This window comes from Muntiacus reevesi, chromosome 8 (assembly GCF_963930625.1).
Source record: "Muntiacus reevesi chromosome 8, mMunRee1.1, whole genome shotgun sequence".
In the NCBI taxonomy this organism is placed as follows: domain Eukaryota; kingdom Metazoa; phylum Chordata; class Mammalia; order Artiodactyla; family Cervidae; genus Muntiacus; species Muntiacus reevesi.
In genome coordinates this window covers 70,769,805-70,791,532 of record NC_089256.1, presented here as the reverse complement: position 1 = coordinate 70,791,532, position 21,728 = coordinate 70,769,805, and the positions used below count along the sequence as shown (strand labels likewise).

Below are 21,728 nucleotides of genomic sequence, written 5' to 3'. Positions count from 1 at the left end.
GTGGGCTGCAGTGGGCCAGCCGCAGTCAGAGGCAGGGCCTCCAGTGCGCTGCCTGTGACGGTGCTGGCAGTGACAGTGGCGTCCACTGGATGAGTCTCCATTATTCTTTACAGCTGATCGCTCCCTCTGGCCCCTGCTGCCCTCACGCTTTTGTGGAGCAGGCAGGGCCCCCACTCGCTCTTAGTATGGATCAGGGTGCAGACTGTCACAGTCCAGCCCCTCCAAACGATTAGGACCACCCACGATGCTACCCGTGTAAGTGCCAACAATGGCCATTCCTCCTATGATCAGACACTTCCCAGGGTCCCAGATTGCCTCCACATCCCATGGCCAAGGGCTGACCTCTCTTCCCATTTGTGGTAGTCCTCGCTCCAACGTGGCATTGTGAGGTGAAGTATGCAGAGCTGGGACACTTGGTTCAGGCTGGAGCCTGTGCTGTGCTCATTGTGGGAAATCGGTCAGCCACTGGAGCGGTCCTCACCCTCTCTGCCCTACGTTGGGAGCATACAAGCATTTACACACTCCTCACAAGTTGAGAACAGGCTTCCCTTTTGTTAGTTCTGATGGCCCTCAAGACAGCCAAGGGGGCTTATCTTCCATGTTACACCCCAGGACTAGGCTGCCCAATTTATGGCTTGAACTGCTAACTCCCAGGCTAGATCTCTGCCCATGTTCTTCCTTTTCCTCTGAGCCTCCTCATGGGGCACAGGTTCCACCTGATCATTTTTTTTTTTTCTTTTTCACCTGCTACACTCTTCCATGGGGATCTTTCTTATTGCCTTGGTTGTACAGGAGTCTTTCTGCTAGTTTTCAGTAAGGTTTTTTCCACATGTTGATGTATTTTTGATGTGTTCATGGATGGAGGTGAATACCACATCCTCCTAATTCACCATCTTGATCAAACTTCAGCACTTTAAACGTAAAAGAAGGAAACTAATAAATGATTGAAAGATACTTCCTCATATTTAATCACACTCTGATGATAAATCAAATTCCTGTGGAAGCCATATGAATGAATGACTTGTTATATTCTTATTTTCTTCTATACACAAAAATAATATGTATGACTCTAAAGTGATTCTCCAACAAGAGTGACTGTTTTTGCCAAGCTAATGCTTGGCAAATGCTAATACCTCTACACTCTTTTCTTATGATTCATTGAAAAAGAACTCATGTAGGGAGACTTGATACATGGATTTTGGTAGAAATGTGTTTCATAACACAACCAACTGAACACAAATCAAACCTGTGACCCTGACTTTAATTTTGCCATTATCTTTATATCCAAGCCAATAGCATAGACCATACAAAGGGGTGTTGACGAATTCAAATTTTAAAAAATAAAACTCAGTCAAATTAGAGAATCTATATAATTAAGTAAGCAGTGTTGTGGTTATTCAGTCACTTAGTCATGTCCGACTCTTTGTGATCCCATGGACTGCAGCACGCCAGGCCTCCCAGTCCTTCACTGTCTCTGGGAGTTTGCTCAAACTAGTGTCCGTTAAGTTGATGAGGCCATTCAACCATCTCATCCTCTGTCGCTCCCTTCTCCTCTTGTCCTCAATCTTTCCCAGAATCAGGGTCTTTTCCAATGAGTTGGCTCTTCACATCAGGTAGCCAAACTTTTTCTGCTTCAGCTTCAACAAAAGTTTTTCCAATGAGTATTCAGGGTTGATTTCTGTTATGATTGACTGGTTTGATCTCCTTGCTGTCCAAGGGACTCAAGAGTCTTCTCAAGCATCACAGTTCAGAAGCATCAATTCTTTGGCACTCAGTCTTCTGTATGGTCCAACTCTCACATCTGTACTTGACTACTGGAAAAACTATAGCTTTGACTCTATGGACCTTTGTCAGCAAAGTGATGTCTCTGCTTTTTAATACATTATCTAGTTTTGTCATGCCTTCTCTTCCAGGGGCAGTGTCTTAATTTCATGGCTGCAGTCACATCTGTGGTGATTTTGGAGCCCAAGTGATTGAAACTGCAGGCTCTGTCACACAACTTACATTCAGGTTCTCCACTCATTGTTTGGACAAGTTACATTCATGAAATGGGGATAATAACAGTATCTACCTCATGGAGTTGTTGAGTAGAACTAATAAGTTCATTCATGAAAGGATGCTTTGCCAGTGCCCAGAATATAATAGATAACAAGGGGTACCTTTATTAGATTTTATTATAACCATAAAATAGTACTTTAAGTATCCAAAATAGTGTGTTATGTTTTCTGTGAGTTAATCTTCATAAATAAGCGGTAGAATCTACCCTTGAACATTCAAATGTTGACTGGCTTGTTTTGAAGAGCATTCAAAACAATGCTCAGTGATTTGTTGAGTCATTGAATCTTGTCATTATGACTTGTTGAATCAATAATATATTCATATTATTCAAAACAAATTCAATGACTTGTTTTGAAGAGCATTTACCGCTCTTTTCCAAATTTCATGCTGGTCTGAAAGAGTTCATGCAACTTTCCTAAGTGTCTATTTCATGAATGAAAAATCGAACATGTGTTTGTGACTAATAATGAGAATGATCATTTTATTAAACTATCAATGCTCTAGTAGTTATAGTACATTCCTAAGGGGTATAATCCTATGAACATTAATCAAATTCATTTTTCAATTAAGGTGTTAGAGTTGATCCTTGGTCCCTGAAAGTCCATTCCTGATTATAGAAGCTGGGGTTGTAAAAGTGTATTTCAAAATAGCATACAGTTTCTTTACTGCCTACTTTTTAGTCACCTTTTTTAATGGCCTGTGATCATATATTTATATTTATAAATATGAGTATTATTCATTTGGGTCCACTCTATTTTTTTCTAGTTTTATGAATCTCTTATTTATTTTGAAATTAGACTTTAAGTTGCCTAAAAGAAGTACCTCAGTATACCTCTGATTGTTCAAAAACAAGAAAAATGGAAAAGACTAGAGCCTTGGAAAATATGCCCCAGACTTGATTAGGCAATGATTTTAGGGAACAGAAGTGAATTTTTTAGTGTGCCAGTGTTTCCGTCTTTTTACAGATGGCTCTTTCTGGCGGAGATAAGGGCAGAGGGGAGCCAATAAACTTGCCATCTTTCCCCTAAGAAGATATGAATAATATAACATATTGCTCCTAAAAATAATTTTTCCTATCATTCTCTACTAATATATGTTTCCTCTTGTTTATCTGCCTTAAGGTTGTCGTACAAAGACAGTATTTAACCTCCATATTTCTTGTCAAAAATATTATATCACTATTGAGTGTATTTTGTCTCTCAGTCTTTTCTTTCTTAACAGTGAAGTCAGTGCTCTAAGAATGGATGGCAATAATAAATTTTAAGTGGCAGGTGATGTTTGTTCAATGAGCAACTTCAATTACTTCATATTCTTTAAGTAGAGGAACAAAGGTAGAATTTAAGATTATACATTATAAGAAAAGAATTTAGGATAATACAGATAAAAAGTAATAATCAAAGTGCTTGAAGATTTTGCCATATTACAGTTTAGCCAATCACATTTATAATAATAAAATTATTCTTATATAACAAAAATAATCATAAAATTATCCTATTTAATTTGTAAACCTAATCTGTCCCTGGTATAACAAATAATTAAAATAGGCTAGCATCACATTTAATGTTTTATTTATAAAATAGCACATATTTTAAATAATAATATTCATAAATAAGAGATAGTTTCTTGATGAATTTTACATCAATGATCTATGGTAATAATTAGGGTTGTTGAAACAGTAAGATTTAGAAAATTTTGATATTCTCATTAATTAGAGATTAGCTCAAAATTTCATTTTAACACTTTGTTTCTAGAAAATATTATTTGATTGTTCTTAGTTGAGTACACTGTATTAAACACAGACTGAATTTTTAAAAATTTTTTCTTCTTCTATAAGGTGTCTGAAAAGCCTCAGAATAAACATTGTGAATGCTATAATTTAACTAATACCAATTGGTACCTGTAACTATTTAGGTAGAAGAGATTTGTTTGATTCTTTTTTAGAAGTCATCCAGTTTAGGTGAAATGCTACTCTGATTCAAGTAATTTACCTTAATATTTGTTATTCTCCTTTACTTAACAAACCTTTACTGAGTTCTAAAATGTGTCAAGATTTAGACAGTGACTTAAGGTATAAAGATGAATTCGACATGACCCCCTTCTTTCAGATGCTCACAATATATTGCAGAAACCAGAGAAGCATCAAGTCAACTGAAAGCAGTATGGTAGGAATGGTTAATGTGGTTTGAACTATTGTAGAACCTAAGATGAATCTGCCTGTTACAGAAATGATAAAATTAAACTGATTGCATTTTAGTTAAATAGATTTTGAGAAGAGTTGTCAGCTACAAGTCTGACTGTGTGGGTCCCAGGCAACGGGCAACAGACTTTAAGGATGAGTAGCCGAATATGTAGTCAAACAGCGAAAAATATTTTACTAGCTTTCTCTCATCAACCACTGTTTTTTCAAGATTATGTGAAGGTTTCACAAATTGATGCTTCTGTTTATAAATTCTTTTAACATTCCATGTTAAATAGGAGCAACATAGGAGAAATATGTTCTTTAACATTTAAAAATTTTCTGTCAGTTATTTTTATTTATTTGTTTGTTTGCCAAAAAGTGCTATCCATTAACCTGTGTGGTCTGTGAGTCAGGGAATTAAAAAATACATGAACAGACTTTAAACATTGTATGCATAAAAAGCTGCACATTTTCTAGACAGCTGTCCGTGGAATATATCATTTATTCTTTGAAAAGTCCTTATTTAATCTTAAGGTTGACACTTCGTCCTTAATTCACGCTGCAATGCTTCTAACTTCCCTACATGATAATATGAGTTAAGGAAGGTATTAGTCTACAGTTGCTAGTGCTGGCACTTGGTTTATATATTTAACAGTATAAAAACAACTCTTACATGTTTCTCTCTCTATGATATAGAAATACATGCGTACGTGTGTGTGTGTGTGTGCTTATTGGGATCATAAATGGGTTCAAATGTTATATTTATGTCTTAAATATCAGTCTCAAATCAGATTCAATAGTTTATCGCTGAAATAATTGCTATGGTGAGTTCAAATAACTGGAAGACTTTAAAGGTTCAGAGAATGTTTCTTGAACATACTTTTAAGTTGCCCATCTGTACCTTCAATGTCGTGTGCACTGGTATTCAAGATAATAGTGTGTGTCTTGTTCATCTAACCAGAATGTCATTCTGAGTGGCCATTTTACTGATGACGTAAAAATTCAACACATTTATCCCTGTGTAATTTAAACTCCTCTCTAACATTATAATTAATTGGAGAAATCAAACTTTATTCAAAGAGTCAATAGAGATTTTGGTACCAATAAAGTCAAAGCATCATAGAACAAAAAGTAATCTAAAGAAAGCAAACATTTCAGGGTATGGCTAGAGTATTTATTTGATCTGTCTCAAGTGTAACAGTAGTTGAAAATTATGACCATATGATATTTTGAATGATAAGTATATATATATATATATATATATATATTTATGATAAAAATGGACTATTGAGATGAGTGTAAGTGAAAAAGTAAACATTTAACCTATTTCCCCATAGCACATAGTATACTTACTCCCTATTCTGTTGTTCTTAGTCGCTCAGTAATGTCCAATTCTTTGAGACCCCGTGGACTGTAGAACACCAGGCTTCTTTCTCCATGGGGGTTCTCCAGGCAAGAATACTGAAATGGGTTGCCATGCCCTCCTCCAGGGGATTTTCCCAACCCAGGGATTGAACCTGGTCTCCCACATTGTAGGCATAGTTTTTACCCACTGAGGCCCCAGGGAAGCCTAGAATACTGGAGTGGGTAGCCTATCTCTTCTCCAGGGGAACTTCCAGGCCCAGGAATCGAACCAGAGTCTCCTGCATTGCAGGCAGATTCTTTACCAGCTGAGCTACCAGGGAAGCCCAGTTTCTCCCTAGTGAAAACCATGTATAACAGTTTCTAGTTATCCTTCCAGGGAAGGATATAAATATGTGTACATATTATGTGTACACATAAATTTATGTGTACATATTTATATGTAAATATATGTGCATATAAATATGTGTAAGTTTAATTCTTTTTCTGTACAATGAGGTGATGCTGTTCATTTTGTTCTGAAATATACCTTTTCTTCTTAATCATGTGTTACATAATTTTAATATCAGAACTTATGGATCTATCTAATTTATTTTAACAAATGCCTAAGATTGAATTGGTTCACTGCTAATGGATGGATGGATTTGATGGATGTTTTAGTTGCCATTTTTTTTTTATCATTTCATTTTTGGAATGACTTAATGCTTATGTTGTTATCATGGGTAGTTGGTCATTTCTGAATCTGAAGATGGTTTAGATTGATCTCCATGAAAGGTATTGGATCAAACATGGGTAACATAGTTGCCATCACTACTTAGTGATGGGATTTTGGACAGGTGGAGTTAACTTACAATGTTTCTGTGATTATATGTATAAGATGGATGTATTTTAAAACAAGAACATCAGCCCTTGATGTACAAGGTGATTAGGAGAACACAGTGAAGTGATACATGTTTCAAAAAAGATGAAGTCCCTTTTAAATATAAAGTAGATTTAGCATCCCATGTTCTTAATAGAGTTATATAGCTCAAACGTGGGCTGTATTATGTGCCTCAGTCATGGAAAAATAACTTCTGGCAATTTTATTTGATTATACTTCACTTGATCTGAGATTTAAGGGGAGTCTGAGATCTCACTGGGCAACACTCAAGACAGTGGATGAACCTGCTTCTACTTGCTCCCTTAGTTACTGTTATTACAACTGGTCCTGTGAGTCCCACAAAAGCAATCCTACTGTTGGAGAATTTTCTGAAGCTTTTAGTCATATTTGTCTCCTGTAAATTGTGGATGGATAGAGAAGAGTAAGTCAAATCAAACATGCATCTTGTTGTGTAACCTTATGACAATTAGGGAAGATAGGTCTTTGAAAATGCTAAGTAGGATAAAGTACATACAACATCTAGCAAGGTTCCTGACAGGCTCATAGTCATTCAAATGCTAATTCCCTCATAATACACAGATAACCAAATTAATTGTAATGTAATAAAGGTAATGGAATTAAAGACAAATCTCAGCAACTTTGTTTTACTATAAAATCATTAAAAATTTATTGTACAAAACTGAAAAATCTTTGTGTATGTCTTGGTAAACTGATAACTCACCATTGTAGTTCTGAGCACTGCATATTTTCAAAAAGTTCAGTTCCTTCTAACAGCTCCTATTTTATCAAAGTTCACATTTTATGGACTTTTGCTTTGGGGAATAAATAGTAAAGTAACTGTAGGTATTTCACCATGCCTCAGACAGCCCCTGGAGAACAGAAAAGGGAACAGGTATGACTTGGCAACTTTTATTGTGTGCTCCAAGCGCAGCTCGTTCCTTTTATTTGCATTGTTCCTTACCACCCATGAATGAAAATTGTTATAGGAATTTCTCAAACTACAGCCTTATATCTTGTTACCATGCTTCGGTTTCCCCCTTTGATTTAAGTATTCACAATTAATTAGATTTCTTTTTTAAAAAACCTGAAATCACTATCCAGTATTAAAAATTAAAAAAAAAGATGAGGAAGTTTTATATTTATGAATACAGAAAAATCTCCCAGATATATCATTAAGTAAAAAAAGCAAGGAGCAAAACAGTTAATTTAGAATATTATCCTTTATGTGAAAAATAGTAAAAATACATATAGGTTATAATTATTCATGTCTGTAGAAATAATTTTCTTGAAATTGCATGAAGAATACAGAAACGACACACACAAAACCGAAGCATAGTTATCTACAGGATTGAACATAAAAGGAAGGAACAGGGAGTTAGGGGAATGGCTTTTTGATGTATTTTGATATTTATTGATTGCTTTTTCAACTTTTTGAATGAATATCTATTTACAGGATACACTATATTAAAAAAAATTGAAATTCCTAGTAGATACAGAAAGATGCATTATAAATGTCATGGAGTATAAACCTGAAGGAAATGGGTCTTGGTAGCACATTTTTTTACTGTGGCCTGTAACTTAGGGCAAGTTACTGAGTTAGTCTCCCTATGCTCAATGACCTCACCTGCTCCACATGAACAGGATGCGGTAGGTTATCTCATGCTTTAGATGTCATTTGGGTTGTACTTTAATTGAGCTAAGGATGTGCATAATCTAGAGCTACTTGATTAATCCCATGGATCACTGAAAGTATGGAAATCTGTTTTCTAATATATTTTCCTTCCAAAAAGTTGTCATAATATTTCTTTGACAAGGTCCCTTTTATAATGTTCTTCTGTGTTTTTTAAAAAGTAGAGACATTGTGTGACATAATTTCTCTTTAAAGTATTTGATTCCATAGCAGTTTTCCTTAGAGGAATTTAACTTTTCAACAAAAATTTATGCCCTGAAAGTAGCGATAGAATTTATGGAGCACCAACTATGTAGTAGGTAGTGTGCTAAGAAGTTTACATCTGTAATTTTCACACCAATCCTACAAAAAGTTGCTTTTATACATGGATTTCTTCTTGAGGAAATAGAGCTTAATGATATTTAGATCACAGAATAGATATTCTAAGTATAAAACTTCAGTGTCAACAGATGTACTAGAAAAGGTAAGGAAGATGAATATTAACATCTCTCTATGGAATATGTTAGCTGTAGCTCTGTAGAGGCAGTAAAAGGCTAAATAATTTCCTTAAGTCTTTTCACTGACAGACTGGGTCTGAGAGAGGGTGTGTATCCTGGGAGCTTCTCTTGTCTGCCTACTCTCCCACAGGCATGCTGAACAGAGAGACAGAGAAAAGTGAACACAATGAGATAACGACTCAGTGATGCACACAAAAATGGGAGCAAAAGAAAGACACACACTCGCAAACAAACCATACCCACCGTCACAAAAAGAGAGAGAAAGGGAGATACGTAAGGGGAAAATGCAGAACGAGATATGCATGCCGTCTAAAACAAACTCAGAGACAGCCACTATGGAGATACAGTGAGATGCAGCGGGGAGGCTCACAGAGGAAAAGACACAAAAAATACAAACAGAATGGGACACAGAGTATCAAAGACATTCAAAAGCAGCAAGAGAGACTCATAAATGGAGACACAGAGAAATATATGTGACAGGTAGGTAAAAAGCAGGTGCCTGGTCAGAGAGATGCACGAGGCAGGGTGAAGCATGCAAATAAGCAGCAAGACATAATTGGTCAGAGTCTCATACATTCAGAGACATTTAGACATAAAGCAAAGTGAGCGACGTGCAACTCCAGAAGAATGAAACCCATGTTTAACTAGACAGAAAAACTCACATGTGCTCATGCACAAAGAAATAGCACAGACGGAAGCAGATATACATTCCATGCACACAAAGATAGACACACACATAAACAGGGAGAGAGACGTAGATATCCACAGTCTGTAGACAAAGAGAATAAGACTTTAGTTCTTAAGACAATAATAGTTCCTTTGCTTCCCCGGCTCCTGCCCTAGAGAGAGGCCAAGAATTCCTCATTTCCCAGGCCACAGATGGTGCTACCAACCTTGGATCACTGTACTCTGTTCCTATTGCATTTTTATACTTCTGTTTATTTCATTACGTTCTAGGGAGTAAATTTCTCTCACTTTTTGATGTTTATCCCCCTTGGATATTTCTTGACAATTTTCACATCTTCCTTATGTTAGACTCCTTAATTATTCTAAAAAAGAAAGTTCTGAACTGCTTCACACTGGTTTCATTGTCTAAAAATGACCTTTCCCAATTTAGGATTTCCTACATAGCCTTTTTCCTTCCATTATGTGCCATAGTAAAGTAGATATCCTTGCTGATAGCTGAACCCCAAAGAATCAAAAATTTTGTCAGAATCAAATAAATTTTATTTATTCACACCAGTATGGTGTGAAATACTTTGAGATAAAGATTATTTCTTTAGTAGATTTATAAATGTGAAAGCAAAGGAATAGAGCTACTTAGTATGTTTAATGGCACATATATTTTTGCATTGCTTTTATCTACATATATGATAGATTTACCTTCTATCTATTTAAATATTCCCACAAAATACAACTTTATTTGGAGTGGGCAACTTTATTTCTTCTGGGCATTGTCTTCTCAAAGAGAAGGTATTGTTAGCGTTGAGTTTGCAGTCACACAGGCATTTCCAACTGATATGTGTCATAGCCAAGCATGTACACGGTGTGGTCAATTTTAATATATATATGAACAACTTTTCATTTACTCCAGTTGAGGGTCAAAACAGAAAAAAAAGAGTCAATATTCCCCTAAATAGGAAAATAATCTAGAACACAAGTTTTCCTCAAATTTTAGCCCATGGACCTCAGTCATCATTAAATTGTTGGATTCTTGGCTGAACCATGACCAGTCTCAGGAGAAAGGGGAGGTAAGAATTGTCATTTTTAATAAACTCCTTAGGTGTTTTTATGGAAACGTGTTGGAGAAGCACTGTCTGGAGAACTGAACTGTATTTATTTTTTATAGGCATTAATTCTGAAAGATAAGTTCAAATGCAGAAAAAGGGCAGTGTGGGGAAGTTTTCCAAGTGTGAATTGTGCATTGAAATTGTCCTGAATCTATCTGTTTAGTTTCCTTTCTTCCTTTTTTAAGATGATGAACCATTTTAGTCTTTTTATGTTCTTGCTCTCTTGTGAGGTTTTTCATTGTCCATCTGCTTAATCAGGAATGTGTGGAACAATTTAGTTGCCTACACATTTCTACTCCATTTCAACAAAATCATGTTGAAATTCATTTGCTCTCAATGAAAAGTAATCTTCAGGTAAATCACAAAGGATAAATGAACTCTAATTCTATGCAATTAAAACATTAGATAGTGTTTCTTAATATAGCCAAGAAAAGCCAGATTTTGATACTAAATAAATACAGATGTGTGTGCTCAGTCACTTCAGTCATGTCTGACTCTTTGAAACCCCATGGACTGTAGCCCTCCAGGCTCCTCTGTCCATGGGATTCTCCATGAAAGAATACTGAAGTGGGTAACCATGCCCTCCTCCAGGGGATCTTCCCGACCGAGGGATCAAACTTGCATCTCCTGTGTCTCCTACATTGCAGGCGGATTCTTTACCCACTGAGCCACCTGGGGAACCCAAATACAGATGTAATCCTATTCAGAGGGGAAGTACATGGGGATGGTAACTTAGAAAACACACATTGGAGTGATTATTCTCTTGTAAATGGGATTTATTTATCCAAATAATTCACCACAGGAATGCTGCAACATTTCTTAGTGTATCTAAAACTTACAAACATTGATTCATGTGCAAAGTTTTGAAACACATCTCTTGCCTGAAGTCAAGTACATATTTTTTATTGCTTTACATTTTAATACAATTGTATCCAGTTTTCTATATTAAAATAAAAATTCTGTGATATTCATGACATGGCTGTTTATCTAAATATGAAATATTTCACAAAATCAAATGTGATTTCCATATTTGAAAAAAATGTGCTTTCTGTTTTCATTGTAAAAATACTGGAGATTAAATGTAAAAGCATTTATATTTATATGGGCACATTCTTTTTTTCTTCAAAGGCATTCTTGATTGCCAATAGCAAAATATAAGTATTAAATATGTCATCTTTGATAAGCATTATTATTTTGAACTATCTTGCAAAAAGTAACTTGTGGCATTTTAATGGCTTAAAGGGTAGAATGAAAATGTGTGGAAGGAGAAATCAATAAAGCATAGGGCCTCTTATCCCGCATTGATTCTTGTAATCCAGTAACTATTAAATACTTGAGAGATAAGCCTCTTTTTAAGATGGCATGTTTGTATTTTGAAGATCAAATGCCTTAATTTTGCTCATGGGTTTCCCCAAAACACAGTTCATGCACAAAATAGAATGCAAGTTTTCACTGGTCATGCTTCCTATTATAGATATTCTTAAACTGAGCGTCTTAAAGGCTCACTCTGAGTGGGGTTACCCTCAAGCAACTGCTTATTATGGTGTGATTTCACCTTTTAAAAAATGTTACACGTTATAAAATAAAGCTAGAATGTCTGAGATGATAATGGAATGAACAAGAATATTTTAATGTTCAAATCATTTAAAAGCATAATCTCATCCTGAATATCATTCTTAACCTTACTGCAAATTTTTTTGGCGTCTTAACTGGGTAAAATATGAGAAATGCTAGCTTGTCTCAAACCTGTCAACTCTCTTCTTGATGGTTATTATTACAATGGAAATAAAGAATTGTTATGACATTTTGCTTTTAAATTTTCTGTATTTTTTTATAATGCTGCAAATTCAGACCTGACATTTTGCCAAAAATGATAAAAGAGGAAAGTTTTTTTTTTTTTTTAATTTTCATTTGCTGGTAATCATTTTCAAATCTATAATGGCTCGATATCAACAGGGTAATAGGTTTATTAAATACACATGGAATGTTTACTTCTATAAGGACACCATAAAATACCTATTTTGTTTTCTTGTGCAGTTGCCCTAATATCAATTAATCTAGTTTTTTAATGTTTCAATTACGGTTTTAATAATAATTCTTAATATTTAGTGTGTCCTTAAAAAAGTACCAGAGACTGGCTTAAAAGTTCCAGCTATATTACCACTTAAAAAAAAATTATTTATTTTTGGCCAAGCTGGGTCCTTGTCACTGTACACAGGCTTTCTCTAGTTGCAGCAAGTAGGGGGCCACCCTCCATCTGTGCACAGGCTTTGGCGGCTTCTCCTGCCCCAGAACGTGGGCTGTAGGGCACATTGAGCGCCCTTCGGCAGTTGTGGCCCGTTGGGCTCAGTAGTTGCTGCCTGCGGTGTCGAGAGGGCAGGCTCATTACTTGTGGCACATGGGCTCAGTTGCCCTGCAGCATGTGGGATCTTCCTGAACCAGGGGTTGAACTGATGTCCCTTGCATTGCAAGGCAGATTTTTAGCCAGTGGACCACTAGGGAAGCCCTATTACCATGTTTAATATATGAGCTTCATAATATTTCTATTCCCAGTGAACAGATGGATTAATCAAGGACCAGGGTTTTCAAGTAACTTGCTTAAAGTCTGACAATAGGTAGGGCAGTGGAGCCAGAATGAACAACAGGAAATTTGATTCCAAAGCTTGTTCTTTATAGATATGTAAGGATGCAAGTTGATTTTAACTTTAATAATTGTCTTAAGTATATATGGATTTCTTCTTTAAGATCATAGATACTTTTCTTTTGAATATGTGATGCAGCCAGTTCTTTGTGTCATAACTGTGACCTTTGCAATTGGTAATCCCCACGATTTACACTTCACTTACTAATAATTACATAATACAAGGTTCCTATGTTACATGAGAAAAGCCTTTTGCAATATGTTCATAAACATCATCTTATTTGATTCTACAATAATCTCCTGAGATAGATAGAAGGCATTTCCTTCTTTTCCTTTTCCGTCTTTTCCTTTCTACAGCTAAAGCAAGGGAGGTTTAGAGATGTGAAATAACTTGAACAATGTCACACAGATTAAATGGTGGAATTCAACCTAGAACCTAGTTCTTTTGTTACTAATTTGGGCTCTTTGACTAAGATCCTGGCAGGTGAACCATCTCATGCCTGTAAGGCCTTTGGGTACTGTGAGAGCAGTTGCTCATAGCTGCATCATCTAGGCTGTAACTTGCCTGTGGGGTCCATAGCCCTGAGACAAAAGTAACAGATTTGGTTCAAATGTGATGTTCTCCATCTAAATAGATCATGCTTCCTGGCTTCTTCCAGGCTGCCTTGCTTGTATAAAGCTAGTTTCCTGCATACTCAATGTCTCTGTTAGAATGAGACTGCTTCCTTCTGCAGACACAGTACACACATGTCTTTATTTTTTTAATCCTCTGTATACAGTCTTGTTTCTCTTTCCTCCTACCATAGAAGAGTTACTCAGCACATCTTATGCTCTACTTTCCTGCATTTGTAATTGTTTCATTTACTGTCTTCTTCATCATTTCGATGCATCTATGCCGTTAATAGGTTAGAAGCAGAGTGAGAAGAGGGTCTCAGTTTTAAGATATAGATATATCCATCTCATTGAGATTCCCTTGGATTTTAACTGCTATTCTATTGATCTCCCTGAATGCAATTTTAAAACATTTTTGTGATATTCTGTGAGGGCACAGAATAGTCCTGATGGTATGAATTTCAGAATAATACAGATCTGGCTCCACATCCTAGCTCCCTGTTTACAGAAAAAGATACTGGACTAATTTGTTATTTTTCTATTCCCTAGACTCCCTCTCCAACTCACCTGTTAAGAGAATAATAATAATCCTGGGATTTGGGATAGTTGTGAGGTGTCAGTGTGATCAGCCATGTGGAGTAGTTAACATAGTATCAGTTTTCTTGAACGAGTTCACTAATTTCTACTTCCTAAACTATTAACTAAAGATAATACCACCTACCTCACTACAATAGCTAGTATTTTGGTTGCTTATTGAATCTGCCTGCAATGCAGGAGACATGGGTTCTATTCCTAGATCGGGAAGATCCCCTGGAGAAGGAAAAGGCAACCCACTCCAGTATTCTTGCCTGGAGAATCCCATGGACAGAGGAGCCTGGCGGGCTACAGTCCATGGCGGTCGCAAGAGTCAGACACGACTGAGTGACTTTCACTATTTACATTGTATCAAGTATGCAATTTGATATTTTTGACTAGTTATTATAACAACTTCATAGGTAGCTGTCATTATTAATGTCCTTATTTTACAAACCAAGATATGAAGAAATAGAGAAATTAAGATCATAGAACTTGTAATTAGCCAAGGCAGGATTTGAACTAGGTAGCTGAGTTCTAGAGCCTCTACTTTAATCAGTATGCTGTACTGCTTGGCTTAGCCTGTTAAAAATATATGAAAATCCATTATTTGTTAGGCACAAGATCATCCAGAAAGCTATTTCTCCCATATTGTCATTGTCAAAATATGGAGCTATGTGTAGATAATAGGGAAATTGTTCTTGGGTGAAGAAGTACTTTAACATAGTCTTACTGGATTCTATTCTATTCTGTTGGCATTTTCCAACTTGATATTTAAAGATGCTTGAGTAATACAGAGCATAAGAACATTGCAAAAGTCACATAGCTGGTAGATAACTGAGTGGGAATGACCTAATTCTAAGTCCTTTTTATTTAGAACATGTTATGATAGGAAGTGTGTGTGTGTGTGTATGTGTGTGCATATTAAGAGTTTGTTTTGAGTCAATGGATAGGAGAGAGGTGCAAGACAAGCAAAAATTTAACCAAACTTCTCTATGTTAAGCTGTTTCCTAGGTACCTTAATTATTACAACAATATTTAAGGAGGATTGGCATTGGGCTGCTAAGAATCTATGAAGTTAAAAAACATGTCCCAGGTTACACAATTGGCACCTGAAAGAGTCAGTATTTGAAGTCAGTGTGGGTGTGTGTTTGTCTGTCTCTAAACCTATATATACAGACTTCTTGGTGGCTTATGGTAAAGAATCTGCCTGCCAATGCAGGAGACGCTAGTTCGATCTCTGGTCCTGGAAGATCCCCTGGTGAAGGAAATGGCAGCCCACTACTCTATTCTTGTCTGGAGATCCCCATGGATAGAGGAGCCTGGTGGGCTACAGGCCACGGGATTGCAGAGTTGGACATGACTTAGCAACTGAACAACAGCAAACAACAACTAAACACACACACACATCCATATCTATCTAAACACATTCACAATACCAAAAAGTATTACTATATATTTTAGAAAATATATTTTAGAGTCATAGGCTTCTGGGTTTAGAAATGTCTTTCCAGTTAGTCCGGAGGTAATATTTAAAATATAAATTGTCTAGTCAGAAAGACTATCAGCCTATATAGTGATGTCTCTTGGTGCTGGGAGTCCCCTGCTGTGCCAGGCATCGATCCTTTAGTAGATTTATTAAATCTGCTACACTGAGGACATCTGAGGAAGGGGCTAGAGCTAAAGCATCTGAGGTGCTAGAGTAGGGGTTTTTGGACAACCAGTAATTTGCTGATCTGTACAGAGCATTTTTTGGACCACAGAAAAGTCAGAATGCCCGAGAATTGATGTCCTCCAACTATGGTGCTGAACACTCCTGAAAGTTCCTTGAACAGCAAGAAGATCAAACCAGTCAATCTTAAGGGAGATCAACCTTGAATATTCACTGGAAGGACTGATGCTAAAGTTGAAGCACCAGTATTTTGGTCATCTAATCCACATGACAACTCATTGGAAAAGTCCCTGATGCTGGGAAAGATCAATGGCAGAAAGAGAAGAGGGCTTCAGAAGATGAGATGGCTGGATGACATCACGTCTGCAATGAACATGAACTCTGGGAGATGAACATAAACTCTGGGAGATGGTGAGGGACAGGGAGGCCTGGCATGCTGCAATCCACAGGGTCACAAAGAGTCAGACACGACTGGTGACTGAATAATAGAACATTTCACTATTTCATTGGCCTATTTGGCTGTTCATTAGCCCTAGCTACTCTTTCTCTTTTTTTTTTTTTATCATTTAGTTTTTATTTATAATCATAAATTTAACTTTGCAATCCAGCTAAACTTGGAGGGGGATAAGGAAAATATGGAACCCAAAAAACTGTAACGAGAGCACAAAGATTATAGGATATTTCAAGCAGATGGAGGTGAAGGGGTGCTCTCCTGGGCTACAGAAGGAATGGTCTCATGATTAAGTAAAACTCAAGTCAAATTTATTAGATTTGTCCACAGTCAGCAATGGTGATCTTCTTGCCGGTCTTGCCATTCCTGGACCCAAAGCGCTCCATGGCTTCCACAGTATCCACGCCCTCTTTCACCTTGCCAAAGACTGCATGCTTGCCATCCAACCACTCAATCTTGGCAGAGCAGATGAGAAACTGGGAACTGTTTGTGTTGGGGCCTGCATTTGCCATGGACAAGATTCCAGGACCTGTATGCTTCAGGATGAAATACCCATATTCAAATTTCTCACCATAGATGGACTTGCCACCAGCACCATTATGGCGTGTGAAATCACCACCCTGCTGTCTTTGGAACTTTGTCTGCAGACAGCTTGAAAGAGACATGGTCCAAGGGCTCGCTGTTGACAGCGATGTCGAAGAACACGATGGGATTGTCCATGGCTAGATAGCACAGGAGGCTCCGGAGTGGAGGCATCTGCAAGGCCTCCTGCTCTTCTTTTAAGTCAGGTTGACTACTTCATTTGTCCGCACTTAAATTATCCCATAACAATTTAGTTTACTAATCATATTCATTGTGAGGAAGGTGTTCCTCTTAACTTACATTACTTATTTTGTTTAAATTCTATGATCTTTGTTCTTCCTAGTCTCTTGGCTTGTTTTTAATATTTTTTCTGGCTTTTCCATTTAAAGGTGTTTCTATAAATATTTATTTTTATTTAAAGTTTAATTTCAGTGACTTCTAAATAAAATACTAGTTAGGGAAGTCCTAAAGTCTTTTAGTTGTAATATAATTATGGTAAGTCTATCAATTTGTGGTTTATTTTAAAAAGATCTATATTATATCTGATACTTCCACATTCAGTTTTTCCATTTCCCTGCTTGTCCTTTATTGCCATGTGACTTATTTTAAAGGAGCTAACTAGTAGGAAACTGAAATCTTGACCTAGCCCTGCTTTTGACCAGCTCTGGGACCAGCAAAGTCATTTCACGCTCTACTTTTGTTTTGTTGAGGACCTGTGAAGTGAGAGGATTTGATAGTCACTCAGCAAGGTCCCTTTCCAGCTCTAGTATCTACCCTATGAATCTGGCCATTTGATCACTGGATTCAAAAGTGTTTCTACAGTATCCAGTGTAAGCTTGACATTTATTGCATCAGATGAGAAAGAGCACAGAGCTGTGTCCCCAGCAGATTGGAGCTCACATGGTAAGAGAGTCAACCCATGTGGGCTTGAGTGCATAGAGTAGAAAGCGTAAAACCGCTTCACTGGGGATCACAGATGATTAACAGGGACAGGCATGCAGGAGACTGGAAACTCACATGGTCATCTCAGGAACACACATTCAGCCACTAGGCTTACCTAGGACTTCAGCATTAGAGGACTTGTCTTCACTGGTTTATTTCCCCAGTGAGACCCACTTGGATAATAGGATCTTAATAATTACTGGTTTAATTTACTTATCTCACTTATGGACCTAAAATAGAGTGATGTCCAAGAATCAAGGTATTTTCACAATCAGGTCTTGCTGAGGCGTATAGAACTACCTCTAGTTAATATCCCAAATACAGCCATTGAGGCAGAAACACATGGTAGTACTCCTTTTATCAGGGTAAAAACTTTTTACACATTATTGTTGAGATGCCCTATGATTATCCATCTGATTTTCTCCTCTCTGAGTTTATTATAAATAGAACTTTAAGGAATTAATCCTATAGGATAAAACACACAAGGTGTGGGTGCAAGAGTGTGCTTCTGTGAAATAGTGACAAGACTTACAATGGGAAGAAAAGTATTCTATTTTTATTATTTGATATTTCCTCACATATGTTTGGTAAGAACATTTAACTTATGCTCTCTTGGAAATTTCAGCTATACAGTAGAGTGTTATCATCTATAGCTGTAGTTATCATGTTGTGCATTAGATCCTCAGACCTTCTTCATCTTATAACTGAAAGTTTTTACCCTTCTCTATTTCTCCCACTCCCAGGGTTCATAAGGTCCCTACCACTTATTTTTATATTTTTTCTATACATTTGGCTTTTAACCATTCCATGTGTTAATTGACACCATGTAATATTTGTCTATTTGTCTTCCTGGTTTCTTAACTTACCATAATGCCCCCCAGGTTCATCCATTTTACGACAAAGTGGACTCTTTCTTTCTTTTCTGAAACTGAGTAATATTCTATTGTATGTATATATGGGCTTCCCTGGTGGCTCAGATGGTAAAGAATCTTCCTGCAGTGCAGGAGATCTGGGTTCAATCCCTGGATTGGGAAGATCCCTTGGAGAAGGAAATGGCAACCCACTCCAGTATTTTTGCCTGGATAATTCCATGGATGGAGGATCCTGGCGAGCTACAGTCCATGGGATCGCAAAGAGTCAGGCATGACTGAATGGCTAACACACTAACTAAAGGGTGGGGTGGTGAATATATGCACTTCATTTTCTTTATCCATTCATCTGTCGACGGGCACTTAGTTTGTTTCCATACCTTGTTATTTGTGGATAATGCTGCTATGAACATGGAAGTACAGATATCTCTTTGAGATAATGATTTCATTTCCTTTGGATGTATACTTAGAAGAGGGATTGCTAAATCATATGGTACTTCAACTTTTACTTCTTCTGAAACCTCCATACTCCTTCCATAATGGCTGTCTCCATTTGCATTCCTGCTGACAGTGTACAGGGGTTCACTGTTCTCCACATTCTCTCCAGCATTTGTTATCTCTTGTCTTTTTGATAAGAGACATCTTAAGAGATGTGAGGTGATATCTAATTGTAGTTTTGATTTACATTAACCTGATGATTATTGATGCTGAGAACTTTCTCATGTACCTGTTTATCATTTGTAAGTCTTCTTTGGAAAAATGTCTATTCATGTTCTGAATGTTTTTATTGTTGTATGCTACAGAGTTGAATGAGTTCCTTGTACATTTTAGGACATTAACCTTCTATTGGATATGGGGTTACAATTGTTTTTCCCATTCCATAGTTAACCTTTGGTTTTGTTGATGGTTTCCTTTTCTGTGCAGAGTTTTTCAGTTTAATGTAGTCCCACTTGTTTATTTTTGCTTTTGTTTTCTTACTTCTGGTGTCAGATTAAAAAAAAAAAATCATTGTTAAGATCAGTGCTAAAGATGTTTTCTTCTAGGAGTTTAATGTTTGATATTTTGTTTTCAAGTCACAATGCATTGTGAGTTTTTATTAATTTATTATTATGTTTTTGTGTATGATGTAAGATGGGGGTTTATTTCATTCTTTTGCATGTAGCTGTCCAGTTTTCCCAACATTGTTTATTGAAGAAACTATCCTTTCTCTATAGTATATTCTAGGCTCCATTGTTAAAAATTAATTGACCATTTACATTTATTTCTGGGGTCTTTATTCTGTTCTACTGATCTGTGATCTATTTTTTATATGAGTGCATACTGTTTTGATTACTATAGCTTTGTAATACAGTTTGAAGTCAGTAAGTGTGACACCTCCAGCTTTGTTATTCTTTCTCAAAATTGTTTGGGTTATTTGGAATCTTGGAGGTTTCATACAAATTTTAGAATTTTTTGTTCTATTTCTATGAAAAATGTAACTAGAATTTTGATAGGTATTGCACTGAATCTGTAGATCCCTTCAAGTAGTATGGGCTTTTTAAAAATATTAATTCTTTCAGTTTTTGAACATGGAATATCTTTCTATTTATGGGTCCTCTTCAATTTCTTCTATCAATGTCTTATAATTTTTAGTGTATAAATATTTTGTCTTGGTTAAATGTATGACTAAGAATTTTAATTTTTTGATGATGTTATATATTAGATTGTTTTCATAAACTCTCTTTCTCATATTTCATTGCTATAGAAACACAACTGATTTTTATATATTGATTTTGTTTTCTGAAACTTTACTGAAATAGTTTATTAATGTTAACGATTTTTTGGGTGGAATCTTTAAAGGTTTCTATATATGATATCAGGTCATTTGCAAATAGATAGTTTTTGCTTATTCTTATCTGATGGATATATTTTATTTCTTTTTCTTGGCTAATTATTCTGGATAAAACTTCAAGTACTATGTTGAAAAAAGTGGTGAAAGTAAGCACCCTTTTCTGGTTTCTGATCTTAGAGGAAAAGCCTTCAATAATTCAATACTGAATATGATTTTAGCTATACATTTGTCTGTTATACAGAACTCTTGTTAGGCTGAGATACCTTCCCCCTTACAATTTGATAAAAGATGTTTGGTTTCTTTTTTTTTCTTTTTTTATCATGAAAAGATACTTATTTTTTCCAAGTACTTTTTCTGTATCTATTTAGATGATCTTTGCCTTATATCTTTTACTTTATTAATGTGGTGTTGTCACATTAATTTGTGAGTATTGAACCATCCTTGAATGGTTCAATAAATCCTTGAATAAATCCCATTCAATCATGGTATGTAATTCCTTTAATATATTGTTGAATTTGGTTTGCTAAAATTTTGTTGAGGAGTTTTGCATTTACATTCATCAGGGATATTCCTATAATTTTCTTTTCTTGTAGTCTGTTTGTTTGATCTTGATATCAGAGTAATGCTGGCTTCGCATCCTGAATCTTGAAGCATTCTCTTCCCTTATCTTTTTTGGGAGAGTTTATAAAGAATTGGTGTTAGTTCCTCTTTAAATATTTATTAGAATTCAGATGTGATTTATTTTGGAAAACAGTAGAATGAAAAGATGAAATCTAGAAAGAATAAGAGAGTCTTATGGTTCAGTCTTGGCCATTTAGTCTAAGATAATACAGAATAGGAGATAGTAAAGGTTTTTAAACAGAGTAGTGAAACAACGAAAGTAGTGTTTAATAAACACTAATCTGAACTGTATTTAACAAACATATTTTACATGATTTGTTTCCATTTTGAATTTTAAAAAATCTTATTTTTGCTCATGAATTTCTAAAACATCAAAATGAGTGTTAAACTATATTTAGTTTTCATCTGTCTTTATAACTATTTTAAAACTCACAGTACAAAACTGTTGTACATGCTTTTGCATTTCCGTTCCCTTGGA

The 21,728-nt window shown here is 36.0% G+C and overlaps 1 protein-coding gene and 1 pseudogene across 5 annotated transcripts in view; one reads left to right on the top strand and one right to left on the bottom strand.

Moving 5' to 3' along the window:
* The window catches only part of NLGN1 (neuroligin 1), an 884,133-nt gene that overhangs the window by 361,683 nt on the left and 500,722 nt on the right, over nucleotides 1-21,728 (top strand). The window lies entirely within an intron of this gene.
* LOC136173470 (peptidyl-prolyl cis-trans isomerase A pseudogene) lies at nucleotides 16,540-17,125 on the bottom strand (annotated as a pseudogene).